General features: G+C 39.4%; 1 protein-coding gene across 1 annotated transcript in view; it reads right to left on the minus strand.

The window, feature by feature from the left end:
• The window catches only part of LOC102309934 (interferon-inducible GTPase 5), a 47,045-nt gene extending 42,204 nt beyond the window's left edge, over window positions 1-4,841 (minus strand). Inside the window, exon 1 of the mRNA XM_014330725.2 lies at window positions 2,131-4,841. The gene's annotated coding sequence lies outside the window, so the exon portion shown is untranslated. The remainder of the gene's footprint in view (window positions 1-2,130) is intronic.
• Window positions 4,842-5,933: the final 1,092 nt, after the last annotated feature.

Consider the following 5,933-nt stretch of genomic DNA (forward strand, 5'->3'; position numbering starts at 1 on the left):
CCCGGCCCCACAGAGCCCGGGACAGTCCACCCAACCCCACCACAGAGAAAACTGCACCCACCCCACCATCCACTCATCTTCCAGACTACATAAGACGGTAAACGCCCAGGCTGAGATCTTCCTCCACCTCTCCGGAGGAGCCGGAGTCTCTCAAAGAAGTATCCACACACCACGACCAAGGGGGGGTCCCCGTACATATGGAATATGTAAGAGAGTGGAGAGTCTCTCACTCAGAGAACTATGGTTACAATGTAACCGTATGATTCCTGTGTCTCCCTGATTCTGGTTCTGGCTGAGGTGTCATCCTGTTAAACGAGAGTTTTTCCTTCCCACTGTTACCAAAGTGTTTGGTTATAGGAGGTGTCAGAATGTTGGGGTTTTCTCTGTTTTCTTTATATTAATGTAGCGTGGGGTTAGGGTTAGATTTGGAGCTATATAAATAGAACTGAATTCCTTTGAATTGGACTGAATGATCCCACACTGCTTCAATAATGTTTATCTATGGGGCTGCCAATCTGGGACTTTTCTACCATTGTATTCTTTTACTGTGTCATGTCATAATTATATAGTCTGACAAAATCACTAACATCACTCACTGAAAAGAAGCCCCAAAGTATGACAGTTTCCACTGTGTTTTACAAATGAGTGTAGACACTCACTTTTATACCTCTCTCCTGATCTTGATGACAATTTGAACAAAAATTTCTCATTTGTATTCATCATTCCATAAAACCTGTTGTTATTTTTTTTTTTTAATGAATCATAGTTTGTTGTAAAATAGCTTAGAAAACAAACAAACAGAAAACAGTCCTTTTCAGGTACAGGGACTACACTGACAATGATTTAAAAAGCAACCAATTTCCAAAGCAAAACTTGGGAAGAACTACATCAAGCCTGGAGAGCACTTTAAAAAATTGCAGCACGTGAAAGGCCTGTACTATGCAAAATATAAAAAGAAATGACAGGTGGCAGAAGACTTTTCTACAGTATCAAAATTGAAAGAAATTTATAGGATCATTTAAAATATTAGGTTGTAGCCTAACTGAAAAAAACTGTAGGTCATGCTCGTAAATCAAATAGATGCCTGAACAACTAACAACCCAGCACACAATAAATGAGAAATTAAGTTCTGCCAGTGAGAAACGTTACCTTTACATCTGGTTTAGCCCAAGGGGAAGTTTGTGTATAAGAATGTAGTGCTTCCCCTGAGCAGAGAGAGTATGTAATCGGTTCAGTTAATGTGTCTGTCTGTTTGTTGCAGTATATCATCCACAGTTTTCTAGATATCATTTTCATATTTGTCTGATAGTAGACACCAATAACAACTCAAGTTGATTTCATTTAGGTGAAAGTTGGGTCAAAATTAAGGTCAAGGTCACACCAAATTCAGTACAAACTTAAACTACAGAAATTACTTAAAAAAATCAGATGGTTTTCAATTAATTTTCTTCAAACCAATATACCGGTAGGTATTAGTCCTTTTGGGCCACACGTACCTAAAGTGACTGAGCATTTGACTGTCACCTTCATTTTTTTGTGCCCAAGGTCAAAGTTGATGGGGCAGTATCTCTAAATTAAAAGACCAGGTTGGTGGTTCCCGTCTTCAAAAAGGGCAACCGCAGGATGTGCTTCAGCAAGAGAGGGATCACATTCCCCAGCCTCTCTGGGAAAATGAGGTTTTAATTCTAGTCCTGGAAGATGGACCAGTTCTTTACGATACTTAAGGTTGCATGGGAGTTTGCACAACCACTCTACATGAAAATGAGTGCACTTTTTGTTTTGGGTTAATGATATGATTAGAAAGAGTTGTTTTTGGTTTTCCGTTAATGTTTCATACGAGTCATTCATCCTGGAAATTCAAATATGTGAATTATTTTCCAAATTAGTCTTGAAAAAAATGACCTTTTGTGTTTGTGTTTTTTCCTATAAATCATCCCCAGTCCTTCCTTCTCCAGAACTTTTTTCCCCCCTTAAACCTACAGTGGCTCTGTTTCACCATTGTGCTTGCTTTCATGTCATGCATGGCAAAACTTTTAAATCTATGCACTGACACGGATTTAAATTAAGAAAAAAAATTACTTTTGCAAAGAAACAGACAATACAAAGCTTCACAAAGTAATGAAGGTTTACCTGTGTGCTGTGGTGTTGGAGTAATGATTAATATACTCTATGCAGCAATATGATGATAGCTGGAGCTCGTGGAAATGAGTCTGCAAGGAGTCGTTCTGGTCTCTGTTGAACTCTGTTACCTCAAATGTATGTTTGTCTTGGCCAGAACCTTTGAAAACAGCAGTGAATCTTGTTTAACTGCAAAAATTTGACAGGAAGTAGCTTATGTTAAATGTGTTTTTTTTTTCCTTAAGCAGAGTAACAGATATAGCTAATTAGCTAGTAATAGTAGTAACTCTATTTATATAGACTTGTGAAAATCTGCATTAGAAAGTGTTTTCTAAGAGAAACAGAATAACAAAAGAAATAAATATACAAAAAAAGATAATAAAAGATGTTGTGCTGCTATCACAAGCGATACTAGTATTTCTCTTTTTCTTTTTACAACCAGTTTGTGCCATCAGCTGGTTCCATACTGGTGAATTTAAATTTATTCAGCCATTTGTTGTGACGTGTGACCCAGGAAGAAGAATCTGTATCATTAGAACAAAAATGAAAAAATACAGGACCAAGACCGACCCAGTGGAATATTTAACAGATACAAACCAGACATTTTCACCCAGTGCGCCATTCTGTACAACAAAGTGTGATGGACTGTATCAAAGGCAATTGAGACTTTGAATAGTGCAGTCACAGTGATGTGGAATCTACAGAACCCTGTTGGTTCCTTTTAAAAGATGTAGGTCCTTTCATGTGCAGAAATTATTGGCTTTGTCACAACAAGGTAATTTAGAAATTGGACTGTAGTTTTTAGAAGTAAGTAAGTAAAGTTTATTTATATAGCACATTTCTCAGACATGTGTCACAAAGTGCTTTACAAGAAAGGTAAGAAAACACAATACAGTCATAAACACATCATAGAACATAGCCAGACATCTTAACAAGGTCTCTGAGTCTGTTTATCAGGATTGTATGATTAACTGTATCAAAGTCTGAAGTCTGAAGGTCTAACAAGACCAGGACTGTGTATTCTCCGGAGTCTGCTGACATCATAATATCATTAGTTACTTTTAGTAGTGCTGTTTCAGTGGAATGCAACGTAAGGAAATCAGATTGTAAACGGTCATTGATGTTGTGTTTTTCCAAGTATGCTGTAAGGTGGACAGCAACTGTCTTCTCAAAGAGTTTTGCCATAAATGGTTTGGAGTTTGGAGAGGTCTATAATGTTGAAGTAGTGTTGGATCTAGGTTTGGTTTTTTTAGCCTTGTTTCCACAATGGCATGTTTAAAAATGATGTGGAGCACCAGAGTCTGAAGAGAAACATTAAAAAGGTTCACAGCCCAAGGACCAATGGTGTCAAAAGCATTGATGAAAAGCTTAGCATTGATAATATCTGAGGGCCTTGAAGACGGCTTCATTTTATCTATCTATCAGCCTGCCATTTCATCAAATGTCACAGGTGTAAAAGTTGACCAGGAGTGCAAAGTGAGTGTCTCACTTGGACAACAAGAAAGCTTTGGGGAGATTTTAGCATTGATTTCTTTGATCTTATCAACAACAAAAAAATCAGAGGAGTTTATTATTGTCTGCTTCAGAGTGCACAATTAAAGGTACCACATCCGGGGATACAATAGCACTGATTTTGTCAAAAAGAAACTTGGGATTTCTCTTGTTTTTTGATATGAGTCTAGAAAAATATTCTGATCTAACATTTTTCATCGTATCATTTAAGGAGAGCCTGAGATCTCAAAGATGGAGCCTGTGTACTTCAAGTTTAGTTTTCTTCCATAGTCGTTCCGTTTTGCTGCATATTCTCCTTAAATTTAAGACTCATTTATCCAAGAGCATGCCTTCTTTTGTAAGGCAGGGCTTGTTTTAATATATGCCACTTGATCCAAAATCAATGTGCATTCCTTATTAAAGGACTGAATAAGAGTATTTACATCGTTTCCGGTAAAAAGTAGAGAACTGTTAAACATGACGGAAAACCTCTCAGTAGTAGTCTCAGTTATTATGCGTCTATGAGTTTTTAACTCCATAGGTGTTTGTTTAAAGCTAAAATTGAGTTAAAAAAGACACAATTACGATCACTCAAATGTGCATCCTCAACAAACACATTGCCAGTGTTGATGCCCAAGGAAAGGACAAGGTCCAAGGTAAGGCCTTTTGTATGGGTTGGACTGGAGACATGTTGGACAAAGTTAAAAGAATCAGATATAGATAAAAGTTCAGCTGCAGAGTTAGATGAAGCATCATCAATGTAAATGAATGTTGAACATGAATATTAAAATCCCCAAGAATCAAAACTTTCTCGAGCTTGATAATAGAAGATAAGAAGTCCGTAAAATCCTTTAAGAATACAGTAGCAGGGCCATGAGGGCGATAGACTAAAACACAATAAAAGATGTTCGTAAAGCCCACCTTAATTGTTTGTGACTCAAAAGAAGAATAGTTTTCAGCTTGCATACCTCTGCATGTGTAACTCTCCTTATTATAGATGACAGTAAGTCCCGCACCACAGCGACCTAAATGGGGGGCGCCCATGCAGCAGCAGCCAGCAGGGCACAGTTCGTTTAGGTGAATAAATTCGCCATCCCTCTGCCATGTTTCAGTAGGAAACAGAGCGGGCATTCAAGAGAGTAATCTGACTAAATGCTGGCAGCGCAGGTTTCACATCAGGGCAGGGATAGCTCAGTAGGTAGAGTGGTGGCCCCATGATTGGAAGGTCGGGGGTTCGACTCCACTGAACGGCTACCCTGAGGTACCGTCCCTACTTACTGCTCCCCGGGCGCTGCACTGGTGGCTGCCCACTGCTTCACTGGGTGAATGGGTTAAATGCAGAGGAACTATTTCCCTGTGGGGACTAACACGCACACTTTACTTTACATCAGCTTGTCAAAGTGGAACTGACAGCAAACACCTTGTCCGAATGCGTGGTCTCCAGCAGTCCCATGGATCCAGCGGGACCAACCAACGGTTTTGCGATGCAGGCTGTGAGGACACAGCGGTAGGGATGTAATCAACAAAATCCAGAGCATCAGTGGAGAAGGTTCCAGGCTGTAGCGGCTGAGAGTACGGGTTTCCAACCAAATCTGAATGGGTAACTGGCAGCAGAAAATCACCGATCTGTAGGCTCATCTAATGTGTACCTGAATGCTAGCCCTACAGCCTCTTTTCCTCGATTTCTTCTTGGAATTGCCTAAGGCACGTTTCGTAGGTAACAAGAAGTAATCCGGTGAGGTAGAAGAGCGCACAAATGGTGGGGGGAAAGTTTTCCTATAACTGTCCCAATCATCATAAAGACGTTCCATAGACTCTTTGATGGGGAGCAAGGAAGAATGGTCATAAATCACACATAGCTCCATATATAAAACGTCAGGGCCGATATAACAGCATAAAATACAATACAATGCAAACAGGTAGAAGTCAAGCCGAGCAAAGGTGTCATCTTCCTGTCACAGTCAGTTAGTAGTTAGTAGTGGATTTAAACAGCCAAATTAAAAGAATAATCAGGAACACACCAATGTGACAAGATGCTTCTACACTCTTAAAAATGCTGGGTTATTTTCATAACTCAACTGCTGGGTAAAAGCCGTAGGTTCGTAAATTGGATTATTGTGACCAAATATTGGTACAGAAATCATGACTCAGGAGTTGGCTTGGTAATGTCTCGGGTTCTTCAATTCCATCCACAGGTTGACTAATTCTGTGGGGTAATTGGTTGGGCAGCTTTTTTTTTTTTTGTGTCCCGTTTGGATCTTTAGCCATCAGAATTGTTGTCTTAAGGCCAAGAAAGATGCCAAGCGGATTTATTTTACCAAGTG

This window comes from Haplochromis burtoni, unplaced genomic scaffold (genome assembly GCF_018398535.1).
Source record: "Haplochromis burtoni strain Fernald_Lab_line unplaced genomic scaffold, NCSU_Asbu1 Contig_971, whole genome shotgun sequence".
NCBI lineage: Eukaryota > Metazoa > Chordata > Actinopteri > Cichliformes > Cichlidae > Haplochromis > Haplochromis burtoni.